Source organism: Gossypium hirsutum, chromosome A03, assembly GCF_007990345.1.
Source record: "Gossypium hirsutum isolate 1008001.06 chromosome A03, Gossypium_hirsutum_v2.1, whole genome shotgun sequence".
Taxonomy (NCBI): Eukaryota; Viridiplantae; Streptophyta; class Magnoliopsida; order Malvales; family Malvaceae; genus Gossypium; species Gossypium hirsutum.
In genome coordinates, this window is record NC_053426.1 from 51,752,843 (window position 1) to 51,777,127 (window position 24,285).

At 34.0% G+C, this 24,285-nt stretch overlaps 1 long non-coding RNA gene across 2 annotated transcripts; it reads left to right on the forward strand.

The window, feature by feature from the left end:
* Window positions 1–9,009: 9,009 nt before the first annotated feature.
* Window positions 9,010–13,784, forward strand: LOC121217818 (uncharacterized). Of its 2 annotated transcripts, none has more exons than XR_005914022.1 (2): window positions 9,010–9,347; window positions 9,727–13,784. It is a non-coding gene; the product is annotated as an uncharacterized lncRNA (long non-coding RNA). The 2 variants fall into 2 exon arrangements; XR_005914023.1 differs by having other exon boundaries at window positions 9,010–9,292.
* The last annotated feature ends 10,501 nt before the right edge of the window (window positions 13,785–24,285 follow it).

Below are 24,285 nucleotides of genomic sequence, written 5' to 3' on the forward strand. Positions count from 1 at the left end.
ACCTATCTCTGCCCGTTAACAAGTCCCCATTGGCTAAAGTAAACAGATACTATGCGCCAGGTAGGATTCCAGCGAAGAGGAGGTGGGTCATTAAGACTGTTTAAGTACCAAGCTCTCCCTAGATCCAATCCTCGACATACATATACCCATTGCCACACTTTAACCCTATGACTTGTCCACAGTCACGATTAATTAATTAATTAAGTTTTATGTCTGTTTAAGAAGTTATCAGATACTAGGCCCAAAACCCCTTACAAAGCCCAAACAAGTCTACATACATGCATATAACCCATTAGGCCCAATCTCATTCATATGGCCCATTAGGCCCAAATCACATTTATATGACCCATCTGGCCCTAATCAATTCCAAGCCATGTAACCAACATGACTAGTTTATCACTTATTATCAAATCAACAAATTCGCTTATTTTGGGCCCACAGCCCGTCGACCCATTTAGCCCATTCTGGCCCAAATGGCCTAAGTACGACCCAGATCCATGAGATCGCTTATGGGGCCTCTATCAACGTATTGATTTCCCCCTTACGAGTGTTCACGCACTCACAAGATTATTTAGCCAGACTTTCGGCTTTTCAAAATTTTGACTTTTCAGCATTTCGGGATTTGCCGATCTAACGTGTGTGCAGTGTATGTACACACCTTCGGCTTTATATCAAGCTATCATAAGGTAGAAGTACACACCATATCACTTGGAGTACTCAGTATTCATAATCGCCCAAACCTATATTCAACATTATACTCCATTAGTCACATCCTATTAATTCAAAATAAATCCACTACTTACCGAAGAACAACCTATACTTGCCTTGACTAGATTGATCGGCTGCGATCTGCCTATATAACTCGAAATCTGACATAGTGCCCCTTCCGTATCTAGGCAGAAAGTCCCTAACGGCTGACACCTTATGTCGCTTAAACTTGGGAGCCTCTACCCCAACCTCTCTGGTAGAACCCCTTTTTTCCATCAACTAATACTTAGCCAGCGATCACACTCTTAAATTAGAGGGAGAAAGAGAAATAAATGGAGAAAACATAGGTTAACGGAAGTAATGGTATTGGAAAGGATAAAGAAAAATCAGGTTTTAAGAGTATAAAAATGAAAGAACTTAGAAATATTTAAGAAAAGCCGAAGAAGATCTAATTCACTTACCGATCGTGAGATCGTTTGCCAATAAAAAATCAATCCCCAAGGTGTATGAATCGGCTCTTAAATGAAAAAGAAGCAACCGGCTAAGTTAAAGAGGGAAGAGGTTGATTTGATTAAAATAGGGAAGAAAAGATCAAGAGTTTGGCTTAAAGAAAAGAGGAGATGAAGGGTTTGAGATTACTCAGGTATTTGCAAAAAAAAAAAAAGAAAAAGAGTCAAGAGGTTGGAAGAAATTTCCCCCAAGAATATGCGACTAAAGCACACAAAAACAACAAATGCCCTTACTTGCCCATACGACACACGTATATATACTTAAAAAAATACAAACCTACACTCCCTAATCGACTTAAACTCGTCAAGTTAAATTCCCTTCAATTTCTCCAATTTTATCACCATCATATCCACACTTAATCCTTATTCTTATCACCGCTGTAACCTTGATTTTAGCCCACAATTGCATTCAAATTGCTTCCACTGAATGGAAATCCTTCCTTGTGTCGCACAGCAAAATTGAATACCCTTTTGCGCATGAAACCACTCGAACTCTAACCCTCCAACTTCCCAACACGCTACTGGCCACTACACCGCCACCTATCTTGTGCTACCATTCGATCACAATTAACTATAATGCTTATATGCCTAAGTCTCAGTTTCCTTAAAGAATAAAATTTAAAACTTTGCCAGGCCTGGGATTCGAACCTACACACTCTCAGATTCATAGCATGTTTCTCGCCATTTCCCCCCAGGAGCTCTTGTGCCATATTTCCACCAAACATATTTATAAGGCCTAAACGCTAGCTTCCCTACTAATCATATGCGCAATAAAAATTTTCACCAAGGCCAGGACTTGAACCCTGGACTTTCTGCTTGCTACCAACACCTTTTGCCACTAGGCCAAGCATTTCCTTGTGTCAGATTTTACCAGGCTTTATTAATAAGCTTTCCACCTAATGCTTAGGGTTTTTTAAAAAAAAATGCAAAATTTTGCTAAAGCCCTAGATCGAACCTAGGACTTTTTCCACACTACCAACCCTTCCTAAATCACTTAACAATTAAACTAAACATGCAATTATAAAATATTTAAACACCTTTAAGTTATTTAAGCCACTTTTTAACCGATCCCAAACTCAAGGTTCATTACTTCTAAGCCCAAAATTCAGGGTGTTACATTATGACATGACATGTTGTATGGGAGTGCGTTTGATATATTTGGAAGAAGTGTACTATACTTATAGCTCTACTGCATATACTATTTAGTTCTGCAACTGGTGCTATACTTTGAAGTGTAGGGATGGGTGGGTAGATTTTATCCTCACATAGAATGTAGGGCCGGACGGAATGGAGTGTAGAGGATGGATGGGTAGGATTTCTAATTGCATTTCTATTGCTGTTGCTGAAATGGGCTAAGGCCACACTGCTACTGATTGGGCTAAGGACCTAACTGTTACTAGACTGTTACTAAAACGGGCTTAGGCCCAGACTGTATTTACCTATTATATGACTGATTGCCTATTTAATAAGGGATTACACATTGAGTTTTCATAAACTCACCCTTCTGCCATCCTGTGCAGGAAATCCTAAGATAGGTCGGTGTTGCGAGGGACTCGATGGAGGCCACACAACTGCTTTTGCTACTATTTTAAAATTTTAATCTTTAAGTTATTTTATTTAGGGTATTTACTATGTAATAAAACCTCTTTAAATTTTTACTTTAACTTGGGGTTTACTTTGAATTATATCTGCTAGTGGTAGGATGTGAATTCTCCAAAAAGATAAATAATTTTTTCAAAACATTGCACTACTACGACATATTTCAAAAAGCTTTCGCAATAAACATTGTTTTTAAAGTGTAATAACAACCTAAAATGATTAAACTTTTTCTAAACCATCTTAAGTTTTTAACAACGATAAAGACTCTTAAAAGTTTTGTAAAAGATCACTACGAGGGTTTTGATAAAGTACAGACTTTTCAAACAAAACTATGATTTTCAAAACACATTTCCAAGTGACATTGCAGATTTGTCCATAACGTCTAGGTTGGGTTTGGGGTGTTACATTTAGTGTTATCAGAGCCAGGTTGCTCAACTTAACTGTGGAATTGGGTTTTCTCTGTTAAAACTTTAAACTTTGAAAAAGAACTATTTCAAATGATTTAAAAATATTTGGACATATTTTACTGAATGTGTGGTACACTAAGTTTCCGGCGCCGACCCTGCAAGTCCTCTGAAGCTATTACTTGTGTACATTGAAATACTTAGATTACCGTAGGCAATAGACAGTACTGAAACACTTTGTTAGGGTAACCTAAAACTATAGTAAGACTACCATGTGCAAAAATAGAAACTCTTAATTATTGATACTGATTTTCATAAACATCCGTAAATAAACACTGGAGCTGTAAAACTGATGCATAAAATTGTTAATACAAATAAAGTGTAATTCGATATATGAACTAGAGGTACTCGTGGAAGGGGTACAAGAGGCCGCGGTGGAGGCCGTGGGGCTGCTCGGGCTGGGTCTTCAGCATCGGGGCATATGCCTAATAATGAAGCTAGAGAGGAGCCGACTTCACCTGTAACTGAAACTAGGTTACACAATCGTGTAGCTGGGAAAGACGCACTATCCCAAGCTACGTTACGAATTTTGGATAGGGTCGCTGGGCCTAATACTGGTACTATAGGCCGTGGGTCGGTTACGGATTGACTTCAGTCTAATGAGGCTGAGATTTTTAGGGGTATTGTTGGAATTACCCCTAATGTGGCTGAATATTAGATTGAGGCCACAGAGCGGATCATGGATGACCTCGACTGCACCCCAGAGAAGAAATTAAAAGGTGCAGTGTCATTGCTACGGGATGAAGCCTATCAGTGGTGGCTTACAGTTAAAGAGGATACTCAGCCCGACCGATTGACTTGGAAATTTTTCAAGACTGCATTCCAAGGAAAGCATTTGGGTGCTAGTTATGTAGATGCCCGGAGGAGAGAGTTTTTGAGTTTGACTCAAGGGGATAAATCAGTAGCTGAATATGAGTCTGATTTTTTACGACTTAGCCACTATGCGCGTGGGATGGTGGCAACTAAATATGAGCATTGTGTTTGTTTTGAGGATGACCTCAGTGATGATCTACGAGTTCTGATAGCTCCTTAGAGGGAGCAAGATTTTGTTGTGTTAGTGGAAAAGGCGAAGATTGTCAAGGATGTGAAATGTGCTGAGCGCCAGAATCATGAGAAGGATAGGGGAAGGAACAAGAGGGTTTGAGAGCCCTCAAGTTCAGTTGTGAGGCCTAAGAAGAAGGTCAGAGTTGATGGGCTAGTCAGGGTTGGGCCCTTGTTGCTGCTTTTGGGCCGAAGCCTTGTGTTGATTATGGGAGACGCCATCAGGGTGAGTGCTGGAAATGGATAGGGGCAAGTTTGAGGTGTGGGTCCTTAGAGCATCGTATCAGAGATTGCCCACGGAGGCCCGATAGATGCAAGCTACTGGTATGGGTACTGTTCAGTCGTCGAGAATTGTTCAGTAGCCACCGAGGGATCGTGGTCAAGCCAGAGGTGGAAATGGTATGGGCCGTAGTCGTGGAGCACCGGGAAGAGGTGCTGGTCACACTGAGGCAAGGCAACCAGCACTAGTTTATACTGCTCGTCGCTAAGAGGTTACTGTGTCAAAAGTAATGTACCTTATACTGCATTGATTAATGTTGGGTCTATGCACTCGTATATAGCATGCACTATGTTTGAGACTTTAGGTATTATGGTTGAAAACACTACGAGTGAGGTTACTGTGTTGAGTCCATTAGGGCAGTCAGTGAGGGTGAATAAACTGTTTAGGGATGTACCTTTGGAGGTTTAAGCAGTGATCTTTTTGGCGGATTTAATGGAACTTCCTTTTGGAGAATTCGACTTAATATTGGGTATGGACTTGCTGGTTAAGCATCAGGTGAATTTGGACTATGCTGCAAAACGGGTGGTACTGAAAACTAAAAATAGTAATAACATCAATGAATGCAGGATAAGGTACATTATCTGTCATAGGCACTTAATGTCGAAAGTTCCTAGTTTTTGCTCTTTTTTTGGTAGCTTTTTCCCTTTTGGCTCCTTTCTCTCTTTTGTTTTGTGCTTGTTGGTAGCCGAATTTTCCCTTGGCCATTTGGATATTTTTCTCCTTCTGTACTCTTTTCAGATTTCCCTATCCTTCCTAACATACTCATCCGTGTACCCTAAACTGAATACCATTTTGTCATCTTCCTTTGAGCAATGGCCGAATATCCCTTTCTCTCCTCATCTCTATTCCTTCGACTTTTGTCAAGTGTTACGTTTTGCATTGCTAAACCAAATACTTCTACTCCTCCCCCTCATTTTTTTCATTCGATTCTCTTCTTCTATCATGTTTTTGTGATTAGCCGAATACTTTTTTCCCTTTTCTCAATTATTTGTGTTTTGTTTTTGATTTATAAGAGTTCTCTGACGATTGGTAAGTGCTCATGATTCTTTTTCTATTTCTCTTTATCATTAGAAACTTTCCTTCTAAACATCTCTTTCTTTCTGTCGTTACTAATAGGGAAACGATTGTTACACTTCCTCTCTATCATTCTCTGTACTATCAGCATTGTGTGGTTGTGGCTGATTGTTCTTTCCCTCTAACCTGGACTCTACATTTTCGGTAAGTGGTTTTTTGTCTAGTGAAAACTGTTCAATTATTGATGATTGATAAGTGTTGCTTGGAATGCAGATAACCCCTAAGGCCTATTGATTGGTCTCTTACAAGCGGGTTCAGCGAGTAAGCCATAGTCGACTGATCTTTCAAGTTAGGGGTAAGTTTTTAGGCAAGTTATTTTGGTGGGGGGTTTTGGATAGGTCGATTACTATGCAATTAACTAAATCTTATGAATGAATGTAGGTTGGTGTTGTGAAGACCGCGCTCTTTTCGCAAACAAGTGTGTAATCAAACTACAATAATTGTTAAACGGGAAAAGCCTAAAAATATGTCCATAGACGCTATACGAGCGTGCACTCTCTTGTGTGGTGATCCGAACGCTTAAAACGTGGGTGTTTGACTGTAGAGGCCATCATGAGCGATTTCATGGGCTTAGGCTGTTCTGGGCCACGTTGGGCTAAAATGGGTTGTGTGGACCCCATGGGCTCGTAGGCCCACATGAGTAAACCACACGGACGTGTGGAGATTATTTGGCCAGGATGTGTAATTTGCACGGCCAAAGCCATTTTTTGGCTTATTGGGCCACACAGACGTGTGCGCCCACATGGGCCGGATTATGGGCTTTGGGCCTATTTTCATTGATTGACTGTTAAGGTTGCACGGATCACCCGAGACAATTGTGAACCTACTGTTGGGTTGGTAAGTATGCTTAGATCCTACACTGATGAAATGACTATTATACCCTTATGATGTAAAATGACCGATATGCCCTAAGATTTGCATGACTGTATTCGAGCATGACATTTTTGCATACACGTATGATATTATGACATGACATGTTGCATGGGGTGGGATTGATATATTTGGAGGAAGTGTACTGTACTAGCAGCTCTGCTGCATATACTGTTTAGTGCCGCAACTAGTGCTATATTTTAGAGTGTAGGGATAGGTGGGTCAATTTTATCCCCACATGGAGTGTAGGGCTAGACGGAGTGGAGTGTAGAGGATGGATGGATAGGACTTCTGATTGCATTTCTGTTACTGTTACTGTAATTTTCTAAGGCCACACTGCTACTGATACTATATTGGGCTAAAACCCTAACTGTTACTGGACTGTTACTGAAACAGGCTTAGGCCCAGACTGTATTTGCCTATTGTATGACTGATTGTCTGTTTAATAAGGGATTACACATTGATTTTTCATAAACTTAGCCTTCTGGCGTCTTGTGCAGGTAATCCTAAGGTGGTTCGGTGCTGCGAGGGACTCGATAGAGGCTACACAACCGCTTTTGCTACTATTTTAACCTTTTATTATTTAAGTTATTTTTTGGGGTAGTTGCTATGTAATAAGGCCTCTTTAAATTTTTACTTTAACTTGGGGTTTGCTTACTTTGAATTATATCTACTAGTGGTAGGACGCGAATTTTCCAAAAAGATAAATATTTTTTTCAAAACATTACGCTACTACGACATATTTCAAAAAGCTTTCGCAACAAAAATTGTTTTTAAAGTGTAATAACACTACAGTAAAACAGGTTTTTAGCGGCGTTTTTAGCGGCGTTTGATTGAAAAACGCCACTATAGATCGAGCATTAGCCGCGCTTTTCAAAAAACGCTCAAAAAAATATATTGAGCTTTTAGTGGCTTTAGTGGCGCTTTTTTAAAAATGCCGCTAAAGATTAAGTATTAGCGGCGCTTTTTAAAAAACACCGCTAGTACTCAATCTTTAGCGGCGTTTTTAAAAAAATGCCGCAAAAAGTTTTGCAAAACGATGTCGTTTTATATTGAGCTTTTAGTGGCTTTAGCGGCGTTTTTAAAAAAAAACGCACTATAGATCGAGTATTAGCGGCGCTTTTTGAAAAACGCCACTATAAATTTTAAAGTTTTTTGGTATATGACTGATTGTTTTTTAATTTATATGTTAAATATTTTCTTATATAATTGTAAAAGGGATAGTATTAATTTTAAAATGCTGAATTAATTACCATTATAGTTTAGGGTTTAGAATTTAGGGCATATGGTTAAGGGTTTAAGGTTTATGAGTTACTATTTAAAGGTTTATGATTATGGTTTAAGGGTTAGGGTTTAAGGGTTAGGGGTTAGGGGTTCAGTGTAAGGGTTTATGTTTTAGGATTTAAGGTTTATGGTTTAGGGATTAGGGATTAGGGATTAGGGATTAGGAGTTTAGGGTTTAGATTAATTAATTAATTATAATTATGGTCACATAAAATAAATAAATAAAACTCTTGATAAAATCATGTAAAAATGAATTAAGTTTTTAATTAAAAATAACATTAATTAAATCCTTCCCATCATGAATTCAACTCAAAAAACCTTTTGAAATACAATGGTTAAAATATGATGTTAGTCCCTATACTCTAATCAAGTTTGAGATTTTATCCATGAACTTAAAATGGTAAAAATAATTAGAGGACTTAATTTAAATATATTAAAAAAGTTTTATTAAATATTCAAATTAATACAATGTTAATGATCTTTTTATCAAAATATTTAATACAAAAATTCATGGATATTTAAATAATTTTTACAATTATTTTAAAACTAATACAAAATGTTAGAATATTTAAATTAAAAGTATATGAAATGAAATTTAAATATATTAAAAAAGTTTTATTAGATCTTAATATTTTAAAATATAATTAGTTAAAAATAAAACTATCATTGTACGGTCAATTAATTTTAAATTAGAAAACTTTAGACTATATGAAATGAATATTTGTCTTAAAAATATGTATATACATTTGTCCAATTTATTTCCCAATTATAAATGAATAATATTTTCCATAATCTTTAAATTTTCGTAATATTTAATTATTTTAGTACATACACATAATTTCCACGAGTAACTTTATATCACATAATGTTATTAATAATAAAAAGATCTTTTTTATTTTTTTCCAAAATAATATTTTTATATGAAAATAATAAATATGATTTTATAAAATTATATAAACTAATTTTGTTATTATATATATAATGTGCAACAATAATTTATTAATAAAATTTATTTTAATTTGAATGGGTTTAATTAATTTTTACAATAATTTTAAGGAGTTAGCGGCGCTAGCATATAAACGCCGCAATCAAAAAAAATTAATTGAATTTAAACGTTACCGTTTCAAGGAGTGGAATTAGCCGCGTTTATTTATAAACGCCGCAACTGTCATTTTTTTTTACCAAAACTCTGTGGTTTTAGTTTTATCCAATTTATTCCAAGTGCTCCCGATAGCTGTTCTTTTTCCCCTTAACAAAATTTCCCCAATTCCCTCTCTTCTCCTTTAATCCCTAAATTTTCATCCCCAAGCTCCCAACCCATTTGCCACCGAAGATGCCGACCGGACCACCTGGTGCATCGCCCTCGACTAACCCCTCTGCTGCGTCTCCGTCGCCGTCGCTCTCTACTACCACAGCTAATCGATAAAGGGCTCAGATAGTTTGGTTTCTATTGTTGCTTCTAGGTCTGGAAAAGGGCTCCCAATTCTTTCATACTATCTAACGTTAACAACCTAAAAGGTTAAACTATATTTTGTTGACGACCCTTATCCGCTCATTGAAACTTGAAATTTTCATAGACCTCCTCGCACTCATGATACGAAAAATTGTGTTTTCTACTTTTCTGTTTGCATATTTACCGTACGTTAGGAAGTAAAATGTTTGCATCTTTGTTCAGTGAAAAATGAATATTGCTTGATTTAATTTGTTCTGTTTAGTTTTATTTACTATTGCCTTCCCTTTTTTTTTGAATTTTCCAGATCTCGTCTATAGGCTATTTTTCAGCAGGAATTTCCCCTTTTTTAATATTAAAATCTATTTATTTAACAGTTAATTATTTTAGAAGCTCTCTCAACAGTCCTTTTAATATGTATTTCACTGATTATATATCTCTGTATAGGCTATTGCAGCAATGATGCGTGCTCAGGAGGCCGATCCTATCAATCTGGAAATACTTCTTGCTCTTGGTGTGAGTCATACAAATGGCTAGTGAATGCTTATCCCTTTAATCAAGATGAGATTAAAATTTTTGAGTGTCAAACAAATACTGTTTGAAAAGTTCAGAATTGGAACAGGCTGCTGCTTTAAAGTATCTGTATGGATGGTTACGTCATCACCCAAAGTATGATGCGCCACCAGAGCTTGCTAATTCTTTATATTATGCATATGTAAGTACACTAGGGTATAATTCTTTGTTTTTTTCTTTTGGAACAATGCCTTGATATTGCAATCTTGGTTTGAGTGTAAGCCGCTTCCTCTAATGTTACTGTGGGATAGTTTGCTTATGTTGTGAATGCTGTGATTACAAGAGAGTCTTTTTGCATATGATTTCCATGACTGCAGTGATTATATTTTGGACTTAGAGTTTTACATACGGTGACAGGATATAATTTTCCTTAAGATTACTAGAAGCTTATTCCTAACATTACATTTTGGAAATGTTATTGTTATATTTTGGTGTTAATCAAAGTGTTTTCTACCATACATGTGATAACCTAACATGTTAATCTTCTGTGTGCCAAACTCATATGGGTTGCATCATCGTTTCCTCTATTTCTCTTCTTTCTTATCTTTCAATGGTAAAGTGATGCATTGGTGTGTTATACAGCTCTCTTATAGGGTTGAATTATTTACTTGCTCCATCTTTGTAACCTTAGGCTGCTAAAAAGATGCTCCAAATAACATGTTGCACCTAGTTGGACCTTAAGAGACAAACTAGCTCTTCTATTCAGCTCCATGTAATTAGTTATTTTATTTGTTGAAGCTATTGGTTGATTTAGATGATTTGATTATGCACTTCCTCAATTTACATATACCCTTGATCATCTCTTCCAAAATGCTTTTTTTAATGCATTCAGATCTTGCATATGCAGTTTGATTGTAGCCTCTGTTACTGAGATTGTCCATTTAAAATTATTTGATGATAAACTTCCCTTTGCCTGTGGTGGCCATATTTTCAGCACTATTGGATTTAGTCTTTTGGTCTATGTCTGGATCTTTAGGCACTAGATTTTAAGCCAAACTATATACGTGCTTGGGCAAACATGGGTATCAATTACGCCAACCAGGTTTGTTATCTCCTGCACTGTTCTCTCATTGTATTGACATTCATGAAAAGAGTTCTTACTTTATGTCTTCATTTCCTTTTGCATATTAAATTTATGCTTATTAATTAAACAACATAAATGATATTTTTTTGATCTCTTTAATTATTTGGGTCCATCCTACATAATAGTCAAATTTATTAATCAACTAGCCACTATTATTTGCGTGACTTAAGATTGAGTCTGGATTTCAGCAATTTTTTAATGTAGTCAATGTTATTCAGAATTTTTTTCCTGGTAGTAAATTAAAATAATAAATTTTAAGTTTTATTCTAGTATAAAATACAGTTGGTACTAATTATATGAGTGCTTACCGATTGATTTTGCCTTTACTGACCGAAGTATGGTATATCGGTAGATAAAAACATGAATTTTAAAATATAATTTTATATTTAAAGTTAAATATTTTATTCTTTATTTTGGATTTTTAGAAGATTAAAATATGTCATAAGTCTATGTACGCTTTTAAATTTTGAAATTTACTCCCTATACTTTTATTTTCAAGAATTTAGTTTATCTATTTTTTAGATTTTAAAACAACGTTTCTAGTTGGACTTAAATTTTGAATTCGGAAAAATATATGGACTAAATTCTAAATTTTTTAATAGTAGAAGGATTTAAGGCATATTTTTAAAATTTTCGAATTATGGATAGTATGGGATGATCTTATTGTTTAATTTATGGAATACGTTTTTTACTTGTTCATTTTGAAATTGTTTGGTGATAGATTGTATTTGCAAGGCTTATTAAAAAGTATTTTATATTACTGATTAATATTTTATATTTAATATTTATAAATATTATATATAATTTTTTAAAATAACAATAAATATGAAATAAACCAGATAATATTGACTTTATTAATAAAAATAAAAACAATCAAATCTATTTAAGTGCATATATTTTTTTAATCAATTAAAATTATTGTTGGTTTGGTTTTGAAGATCACTTATCCACAAAGCATAACTGATTCTATAATCCATCATATTTATGCTTCTTTTTTCTTTTTTTTTTAGTGTTTTTGTCATACTTTTCGGTGTTCAACCTTATGAAACACTTTTTATATTTTTCTTTTTTAAATCTTTGGATGTTGTCATTTTTTTGATAGTTTATTGCCTGTTATGTGTTTTATTTTTTTTCGATTGTTTATTTCCCTTTGATTTAACAACATTTTCTTGCAAATCTTTGAATAATTGAATCCTAGAATATATGTGTTTGAAATTTATTGATGTGGTCTGTGAGTTACTTTTTTGTTGTTTTATGCTGTTTATTATGATTTACAAAATAAGAGAACCTAAATTAAGAAAAAAATAGGTGTCTGAAAAAAATGGTAGTTTTAATTATTATTTCCTGCTTGAAGTTGAATGCTGTCCATATATGATTTTGAATACTGGAAATTTGCAGCATTTAATTTCCTGCTTGAAGTTGATTAAACCATACTGTAAATGCAAAATATTTATATGCTGTTCACATGCTAAATTAACCATTAGTGAGCTTAAAATTGATCTATTCAAATGTGTTAAATTCATTGTTCAATGTGATGTTATTTATGCTAATGTATTGAGTATATTAAGTTGTGCAATTTGATGTTATATGTGGCGTTAATGTTGACTTGTTATTGCATATTTTATTATTAATTTGACGTTATATGTGTCATTCATTAACTTTTGTTTCTTTTTTCTCAGGTTTGAGTTTTTGTTGGATGCATGGTCCAGGATTAGCTGAATTCATGCATAGTGACGACTTGTTTGAGCTAATTGCTGATCTTAAAGTGTGCATTCTATCATTATTTTGTTCTATTTGTATTTTGTTAGATTTCTAGTGTAGTATGATAAGTGTGGTATTTTGTTTGATTGTTATTGATAAACTTTCTATTTGGTGGGATATATATTTATATCATAGATATAATTCTTCTTCTTAATATTTTGATAATGAATTTTAATTTTTTTTATATTTTTCATGACTTTTATAATATTTTATTTTTTTTAAATTTTATGACCTTTAGCCGCGTTTTTGGGAGAAGTTTCGCTAAAGGTCATGATCTTTAGCGGCGTTTATGGGAAAAGCGCCGCTTGCAAAAACGCCGCAAATAGTTTTAGGGCGCTTAAAAGCGCCGCTAAGGCCTAAAAAAAGGCCGCTAAAACTCAATTTTGCTGTAGTGTAACAACCTGAAATGATTAAACTTTTGCTAAACCATCTTGAGTTTTTAACAGCGATAAAGATGCCTAAAAGTTTTGTAAAAGATCACTACGAGGGTTTTGATATAGTACAGACTTTTCAAACAGAGCGATGATTTTCAAAACACACTTTAAAGTGCCATCGTAGATTCAGCCATAACGTCTAGGTCAGGTTTGGGGTGTTACAATTTTTTTGAATCGATAAGCTCATCTAAGATTATTGCTGTAATGTATTGACATAAGACTAACACAACGATCGAGTGTATGTGATAGGGAAATTATATTATACTTGTTGGAGTGAATATTTAATATGGTTGTATGCTAAACAGCCGGTAATTTTACTTTTCAGTTATCCGAACTTACTAAGCATGTTAATGCTTACACCCTATCTTTTCCCTTGTCTTGTAGAGCTCGCGGACTCGTGAAGATTGGAAGATAGTTGGAGCTCCGATCACACTATCAACTTGTCTTCCTTGGTATATAGAAACTTTTATTTTTTTATAATGGCATGTATAGGATTCTTGGTTATTTTTGTTATATGTGTCATTGGGCTAGCCAAAGTAAAGGCTTAAATGATATGCTTATTTACTTTGTATATGCCCATGAGATATGGCTTATATTGATGTAGGTTGTAAACCTACTAACTTTGCATGTTTATGCTTGACTGTTTCATGTGATGGTTGATGCAGTATACCATGAATGGACGAGTGTAATGTGGCCAAATCATTTGGAAATGGTTTATGTCATAATTGGCATGGGTTATAAATAGGCCAAGTGTAAAATGGGATTTTTGAAATGTTATGTAACACCCCTAACCCGTATCCGTCGCGGGATTATGGTTACGAAGCATTACCTATCAAAACACAATTTAGAACAGACAGTCATTACAAATCACATACCTTGTAATATAATTTCCTTTATAAAAGTTATTTTTTGAAAATAAAATAATAACCAACCTCTTATTCATATAAGTCAAATTCATATATTTGAATCACATATTCAAACACACAATCATTCTTAATCGAACATTCTGTTATAAAACTATGTTTCAATATTAACCATTTCCATACCATTTGCTTAGTCAAAAATTTGAAACCAAGCTATCAAATATCAAAACCAAATTGTACATGTTTCATAATTACAAAATTAAAACCATATGATTAACACCTTAATAGAAATCGAATACATAAATTATGGTTAAACATATTTCATTACATATACAAGTACATATATCACATCATCCCTTTGTACATGTCCATTTCATAAGCTAAATATCATTCATATCATTTATTAGGTATTCAAGTATGTATCAATATCAAATACTACTAAATGAATGAGTATAGCTTTTGGACATTATAATTTCATGCGCATTTTTTCCATAACCTCAATAACTAATTATAAACTCAATTTCCAAGTCAAACCTATCAAATTCCATATGCTGTACAGCATATCAAAATTTATATATATACAATTAATTCATTTTCCATCTATACAACTAGCAAATCAACCTAAAAATAATACGCATTTCACTATAGCAAAATTTACCAATTTGAGCCCAAATAATACTTCAAACTTATCCATTTTTAGCATACAAATTTTTCATGTTTAAATCTCGTATATCTAACCATTCAAATAAACAACCATTCGGACATCAATTTCAACCTCAATAAGTCTTAACAATTCCATTACCCACATTTTAAGCTAACATGCTATCTTAAAACTTAATATCATAACAATTATGTCACTTCTGTCTAATTAAGTGGCCATCAAGCATACTCAAAGGTAATCATCAATTTCCATCATGAATCGTACCTAAAAACACAACCAATCAAGCATAATATAATTATAAACTTTGTCGTCGCAAACCGAATCGACATAACCAATACTCAATCAAATATATATATAGTTATCACTTTATCTTATTATTAAGCCAAAACATAACACTTTTCATACTTTCCAAAATGAAATACTTTCATGGATGATTATTCATCCTTATTAGCATTTCTTAATGCCGAACCATATACCAAATACCACACATATATATACCATAAAACACACTTCCATAATAACCTTAAGACTTGACCGAACACACACAACATTAACATCTTAAACAAGCCATTTTCACATGGCTATATATATACACAAATATCAAAACCAAATATATCAAAACTAGCCTATACATGCCACATAACCTAGATTCAAAGCATTAATTTACTGAAATGAAAACTGGATAGTGTGATGAGATCTCCTACGACTTCCAACCCAAGCAAGTCTCTGAAACTCTATAAACGTAATAAAAACACACAGAGTAAGCTTTAAAAGCTTAGTAAGCCATAAGTAGATAAATCATTTCAATAATATTTAAAAATTAATATCACTAAGCCAAATTTAACAAATCTCAATCATTCATACATTCATTGTACTTGTAAATTCATATACCATATTAAATAACTTCTCTTATCTTATTTATCAATGAATATATACACCATTTTTTTTAATTTCGAATAACAACCGTTAACTCAATCATATAAATCAAGTTTGCACATAATTATTACATGACTAACCAAAATATGTCATGCTTCACTAGCCAATTTACATATACAAACTATACATCATAACACCACCGTCTCGATATCTATTTCATATCAAATTTTCAAATCAAAATAGTATATCTCAAAACCATGTTTCTTGTTTCATACTTCTCATGTTCGAATCATTGAATCACAGGATCATATAACTAGCACATATAACACACATTCATTTATATACATTTCTTTCATTCATAATAATATATGTCACATATTGTCAGTAGAAACATATTCACCTACCATTTCTGAATTCATATACAATTCACACATACCAAAAATCATATATGTATACACATGTTTCACACTTTAATATCACATACTTATATCATTTTGCCGAATATAAATTTGCATTCAATATACATATAACCAACTTTATGACATGAACCATATCATTACTTTAAATACCAAAACTTACCTTAATTTCAATACATTAGCTAACACATACCTAAACCCTTTAATTCGATTTCGTATTCGGTCTTTACTTAACATTGCTCGTTGAATAATTCAGAATTAAATAGGATACTTGGATAGTCGCACATATCGTACAATGCCTGGTCTTACATGTAATTACATATCGATGCCACTGTCCCAGACAGAGTCTTACTCGTAAACACATATCAGAATCACATATCGATGGCAATGTATTAAATGTGGTCTTACTCGCACAAACATATCGTACAATGACAACGTCCCAGACGTGGTCTTACATATAATCACATATTGATGCTACTATCCCAGACAAGGTCTTACACGAAATCTCTAATTGATGCCAGTGTCCTAGACACGGTCTTACACGATATCTCAAATTGATGCCAATGTCCCAGACGTGGTCTTACACGAAATCATATCTCGGAATCCAATGTCAAGACGTATGTATCCTCTACTTTTCCTATGGTTCATACGGGGCTTTTCAGATGTCATCATGTTATCAGAACTTTCTCGTATTCATATATTCTACTTCTCAAACAATTCAATATCATAATAACATATATATATATAACTTATTCATAATACATACATTTGCATTACCATTCGGCATATACATATATTTATTCACAAATCAACTCAGCACATATAGTACATATACATTTCAATTTAACAATATTTATTTACTTATGACTTACCTCGTACAGACGCGAACGAACCGGAACGATTATTTAATAATTTTTTACTTTCCCGATCCAAATTTGATTTTCCCTTTCCTTGATCTAAATCAATACAAATTTAACTCTTTTATTCACCAAATCTTTCAAATCAATCCATATGCACATATTTAGGGCATTTTACAAATTAGCCTTCACATTTTCACATTTTGACACTTTAGTCCCTATTTCACAAAATAAAAAAATATGCATAATTCAATTCAATCAATGCTTGGCTGAATATTCCTACAATTCATATAAACCTATATATTTCATTTATTTCACATTTTAATCCCTCAGTTTCTCATTTTCACAATTTAGCCCAAAATAGACAAATTCATCAAAAATTCAAAAACAAAACATATTAATCTATCACATATCTTTCATATTTCATCAACTGTCATCAAAAAGCTTACAAAATCATCAATGGAATAGCTCACAATCTTCATCAAATTTAGAAATTGAGACATGGGCTTGGTAGAAGACAAAGCAACGATCTCAAAAACGTAAAAGTTATCAAAAACCGAACAAAATCCATACCTTAATTTAGCTTGGAGAGTGCCAAATATTTACCCAAAAAATGGCTTCATTATTTCTTACATTCGGCCATTCTAGAAGAATATACATGTGATTTCTGTTTTTGTTTTAATTTATTAACTTATAATACATCATTTACCTTTTTAACCTTTATAAATTAATAAGAAAACTTAATAATGGTTGTCTATCACCATCCATCCCACTATTAAATGGCCTAATTTCATTTTAAGGCCTCCACATTAAAAGAACATAGCATTATAACACTTTAACATATAGCAATTCATTTTTACAATTTATGCATTAAGTCCTTTTTATAAAATCGAGCACACAAATGATAAAATTTTCATACGAAAATTTCACACATATCAATTCATATATTTTAAGCATGAAATATAATATTAAAATATTTTTATGACTCAGATTTGTGGTCCCGAAACCACTGTTCCAAGTAGGGTCTAAACCGGGCTGTTACATGTTAACCCTAACACAAAGAGGTAATAGTAATATAGGTTAAAGAGGGACATGAAGTAACATTTATGACCTTGGCCAAGAAGGTTTAAAGTATACATTTATACCATAATAAATGTCTAAGAAATATACTAGTGTGTATGGATGTTTGAGGGTGACCAAAGGCTTGAAAAATAGCCTCCAAAAAGGTCCACACTGCTAGACACACAGGCATGTGTCTAGGCCGTGTGTGACACACGGTCAGTCCCCATGGGCGTGTTGTATGGCCGTGTGTCCCCTGCACCTAGAATTTTAAGGTAGTGTGCATGGTAGTAAACATACGGCCAGAGACACGGCCGTGTGTCTCAGCCGTGTGCCTTGGTCGTGTGCTTCTAAATAAATGATGATGTCATAAATAGAATGTCCAGGTATTTGCACACGAGCTGTGGCACGGGCATGTTGTGGCCGTGTGAGGGACACGGGCCAGGAACACGGGCGTGTGCCCAGCCGTGTGAAAACCCTTGAAGGTTCAAAATGAAAAATAATTCCACATGGGTATAAGACACGGGCGTGTCCCAAGCACATAGGTGTGTGCATTGCCTTCATATGGGTGTGTGAGGCTTAAACATGAAAATATTTCTAAAATTTTTTTAAGTTCTCAGTTTAGTCCTGGACCGTTTTTAATGCATGTTTTGGACCTCATAGGCCCATAATAGAGACAATGTGATTTTGTTCAATTGGTTTTAAATTGGAATGAAATTTTATAACCTATTCTTCCTAGAATCTTCATGGTTGTATACAGTAATGCCTCATACCTTATCTCGGTCTCGGGTACGGGTAAGGGGTGTTACAATCACGTTTATTCTGATCACAAAATCTTAAAATACTTGATGACTCAGAAAGATCTTAATTTACGATAGCGAAGTGGTTAGAGTTGTTAAAAGATTACGAGCTTGTAATTGACTACCATCCGAGAAAGGCCAATGTAGTTGCTGATGCTCTAAGTCAAAAATCTCTATTTGCTATGTGTGCAATGAATACGTATATGACTCTATCTGATGATGGTTTGATTGTAGCTGAGTTGAAAGCGAGACCATTATTTATGTAGCAGATTTGTGAAGCTCAAAAAATTGATAATGAATTGTTAGCAAAACGGGCTCAATGTGATTCGAATATTGATTCAGAATTTTGAGTTGATGCCGAGGGTTGTTTGAGATTCAAAGGTCGAATGTGTGTTTCAAGAAATTCAGACTTGATTCAGATGATTTTAAATGAAGCTCATAGCAGTCGGTTATTTGTTCATCCGGGTAGTACAAAAATTTATAATGATTTGAAATAGCTTTACTGGTGGCATGGTATGAAACGAGATATCTCTGACTTTGTTTCAAAATGTTTAATCTATCAACAAGTCAAAGCCGAGCATCAGGTACCATCTGGGTTACTTCAATCGATTATGATACCCGAGTAGAAATGTGATACGAGCTCGCCTTGGGATGATTTGAGTCATAATAGTTGCCTGATCGATAAATTAGGTAAGTTTGAACGGTTTGCAAAATTGGGGATGAAAACAAGGAAGATAGGTTCGAATGGTTGCTTTCGTAATGGATGTGGAAGCGAGTGGATGGTTTGATTTCAAGAAGGCTAAAAGAGAAACGGATAAATGGATATCAAAGGGATAAAAAAAAGGTTAACGAAAACTTAGTGATAGGTGGATGAAAATCGGCTACGGCCAAGATTGAACCAACATTATAGGAAAACTTGACCCGAATCTTAAAATAGGCTCTTATGTTGATAAGAGAAACTTGACCCGCTAACTATAGAGAGTTAGGAACCAAAGATATATTTTGAACGCCACACCGAAGGTGATAAGTTCGGAATAAAACAAAGGAAAGATAGACGCCACGAGACAAAATCCTGATAAGTCAAATTAGTCCTAAAGTGAATAAAGAGAATTGAATTCTCACTAGAACAATTAAGTTCATATAAGTAGCAAAGTCTAAAAATTTCTACCCCTTTTACAAATGAAATTTAACAAATACTTGTAGCCTAAAACATGGTCAGCCAAATGGTCTCAAAAACTAGCTGAATGGTCACTTAATCCAGCCGTTAAATGAGATGAAATTTCCAAAAAAATTCAAGAAAATTCTAGGATGCTTCCTCCGGCCTTGAGAATGTATTTGGACAGCTTCGAAGGTGTCTTCATGCAGCTGGAATCATTTAAAATAAAGGTGAGCTGATCAGCCACCTAGAAAGCCAAATGGTCACCTTGTAATTCAACTAGAAGAGTTGAAAATTTCTTAGAAGTTTCCAAGAAAGTTCCTTGAAGTTTTGTCATCATCTGGAGAATTAAATGAGCTAAAAATTCCCCTTGTTGTATTCGGCCAAGTGAGTGAACAAGTCTAGGTGCTGCTTTGGTTAGCTGGACGGTCAAAAGGGCATTTAAATAAGCTTAGAAAACTTCAATGGGCAGCAATATTTAGCTGATATCTTAGTGAAGAAGCATGACCATTGAGATGTCCAAGGCGTCACTTTAAAAAAGTGTAATTGCTGTAGCTGGAAATTAAATCTTCAAGGCTATTGCTGTGCACGAAAAAAAAGTCAGCAAATTAATTCTCCATGGCTGTTGCTGTGCATGAAAAAGTCAACTGAAAAAGGATGTTGATTCAGCTCCCTCCTTTAGCCGATTCATGCATGTGTTTAATTGCATTAAATTGGTCCATGCATGTTTCCTCCAGCAGCTTTTAATGCCTTTGTTGTTCATGAAAAAGGAGCTTTGAAAATGCTAGACTCTTCCCTCACTTAATGTGCCGTCCATTGCATGTACCTACACCAAGTTAATGAAGCAAATTAATTCAGCTCAAGTTGTCATTAATTTCGTCTGAAGCATGAAGCACATTAAATTAGCTCATTAAAAAAATTCGGCACATTAAAACTAGTAGCAATTTAAGACATATTAACACACTCATTAAAATCAGCCAAGACAAATTAAGAACATGTTTGAGCTAAGACACATTAATACCTACCATTAAGTCGGCTAGGAAAAATTCAATATGGGCTGGACAAATTAAATCAACAGCTAATTAAATTTGTCCCTAAGATAGACACATTAAATTAATGTCCTAAACTAGACATATTAAAACTATGTATTAATATAAGACATATTTAATAATTTAAATTAAAATGTCTAGTTTTAAACAAATTTATTAAACCTTAACTAATTAACTAACTTAATTAAAACGAAATAACTAATTTATTCCAGCTTAATAAAATGCGAGAATTAGAATTTAAAGATGAGCTCAAACGAGCTTATTTAAGCTGAACCAAGATCGTTAATTGAGCACACGAACTCATTGAGCTGTAGATGAGCAAAATTGAGCTGATCGAGCTGAGGTTAAACCTAATTTTGCACTTAAGCCCCTCGAGCTTGGGCCATGCTCGATGTTGTCGAGTTGTGTCAGACCATGATACGATTGGGTTCGTATCAAAATGGGATAGTGTCACGATGGATTTTGTATTGAGTTTGCCTTTATCACCGGGCAAGAAAGATGCGATCTGGGTTGTTGTGGATAGATTGACTAAATAGGCTCGTTTCATTCTGATTCACATAGATTACTCGATTGATAAGCTTGTTGAGTTGTACATTTATCTGATTGTGAGATTGCATGGAGTACCTATTTCTATTGTTTCAAATAGAGATCTGAGGTTCAAATCGCGATTTTGGAAGAAACTGCAAGATGCATTAGGTACGAAATTACATTTTAGCACTGCTTTTCACCCATAGACAGATGGTCAATCCGAGCTGATTAATCAGAGACTCGAAGATATGTTGAGATGTTACATTCTTGAGTTTAAAGGTATGTGGGAACGATACTTACCACTGATTGAATTTGCATATAATAACAGCTTTCAATCGAGTATCAAAATGGCTCCTTATGAGGCTTTGTACGGTAAAAAATGTCGAACACCTTTATATTAGACTGAGCTCAGTGAGAATAAGATACACGGGATCGATGTGATCAAAGAAACTGAACAGAAAGTAAAAGTGATTCATGATAGTGTAAAAGCAATGCCAGATCGTCAGAAATCGTATCCAGACTTGAAACGAAAAGATATTGAGTTTTAAATCGGGGAAAAAGTGTTTTTGAAAGTCTCACCGTGGAAGAAAATACTTCGATTCGGTCATAAAGGAAAATTGAGTCCAAGATTTATTGGGCTGTATCAGATTATTGAGCGTATTGGGCCGATTGCTTACAGACTGTTGTTGCCACCTGAGTTAGAAAAGATCCATAATGTGTTTCACGTATCGATGCTTCAACGATATTGATTTGACCCATCACATGTGATTTCCCTGTCTGAGATTGAGATTCAATCCGATATGAATTATGAAGAAGAACCGATCCGGATTTTAGATCGTGAGGTTAAAGAATTAATAAATAAAAAAATTTATTTAGTGAAAGTCTTATGGCATCAACACGGGGTTGAAGAAGCTACGTGGGAGCCCGGGGGTGCTATGAGATATCGGTACCCAAACCTGTTCGCCGGTAAGATTTTCAGGGACAAAAATTCCTTAGGAGGAGAGTTGTAACAGCCCAGTTCAAACCCTAATCAGAATAGTGGTTTCAGGACCACAAGTCTGAGTTAAAAAATATTTTATACTTGTTGTGTCTACAGCATGTTAATTTATATGTGTGAAAATTTAGTGTGAAAATTTTATCGTTTGTATGCTCGATTTAATTAAAAGGACTTAACCGCGTAAAATGTAAAAGTGGCTAGATAATTGTTAAAGTGCTACATTGCTATTGTTTTTATAATGTGGAGTCCTTTAGGTGAAATTTCACCCTTGAAATCATGCATGGACGGTATTAGACATGAAATATATAGTTTAGTTATTAATTTTAAAAGGTTAATATGGTAAAAATGCTAATTAATAATGTTATAATAAAACAAAAAAATTAATAAAATCATGCAGTTGTTCATCTTTTGGCCGATTATAATAAAGAAAAAGAGAAAGAAAAGAGTTTTAAAGGTTTGGCCCTTTTGTTCTTCAAATTAGGTATGTAATTTGTTCGGTTTTTGATAATTTTTACGTTTTTGACATCGTTGCTTTGGGTACTAACTAGCCTATGCTTGAATTTTTGAATTTGATGATGTATTCATGAATTGCCATTGTTGATTTCTTGATGATTTTTGTGTTTGATGATGAAAAATAAATATATGTTGTTAGATTTTCAAGTTTAATTAAGTGATTTTTGATAAAAATGTCTATTTAGGACTAAATTATGAATTTTGTAAATTGAGGGGTCAAAATGTGAAATAAATGAAACATATGGGCTTATATGGACTAGGGGTAAATTCGACCTAACATGGATGTATTCAAATTTTGAATATTTTGTGTTTTATGAAATAGGGACTAAATTGTGAAAAATGTGAAATATCAGGGGCAAAACTGTAATTTGCCCATTTATATGTTTTTGGATGAATTTGACTGAATATTTGATTAAATAAGTTTAATTTATATTAATTTACTTCAAGAAAAGATAAAATCAGATTTGGATCGGGGGAAATCTAAAGTTGTTGAATAGTCGACCCGGTCTGTTCGTCTTCGTACAAGGTAAGTTCATAAGAAAATATATGTCGTTAAATTCAATTTTATATATTATATTTGTGTTGCATTGAACTATTGCTTGTATATATATTTTCAAGCCGAATTTGTTTAAGTATGGTGAAGTATTTATAAGCCTGAATCGATCGAGTTACGACGTCCGAATGTCTCGTACGAACCTTAGGAATAGTTAGGATACATATTTCATGACATAGGATTCGATATGTGATTTCGTGTAAGACCATGTCTAGGATGTTGGCATTGATTTGTGATTTGCGTGTAAGACCCTGTCTAGGACAGTGGCATCGTTATGTAATTACATATAAGACCACATCTGGGACGTTGGCGTCGTACGAGCTTTTCGACTATTCGAGTATCCTTAATAATTCTAAATGGTTCAACGTGCAATATCGAGTTAAGATCGAATGTGAAATTGAGCTAAAAAGTCAGGTATGTACTAAGTTAAATGATTGAATAGTAAGGTAAGTTTATACTTATATGAATATATGAAATGTGTATTTTGAAAGTGAGAGTTAGTTATGCTTAGAATTACATGTGTATTCGGACAAGTGGAAAAATAATTTTGAAGTATATGTATGGATATTTGAAGTTGCAAGCTTGATAATTGTATTTGTGGTTATGGTTACTATGATTAGGTTTAATTAAATTGAATTATGAATGTCATTGAAATGATTTATTTGCTTATGACTTACTAAGCTATTCAAGCTTACTATGTGTGTATGTTCTTTGTTTTTATAGATTTTGGAAGCTAGTTATGAGCTTGGGGATTATCAGAGAAATCCGTCACACTATCAATCACTTTCGTGGTATCTTATAAGTTTGAACTTAAACCTATGGCATG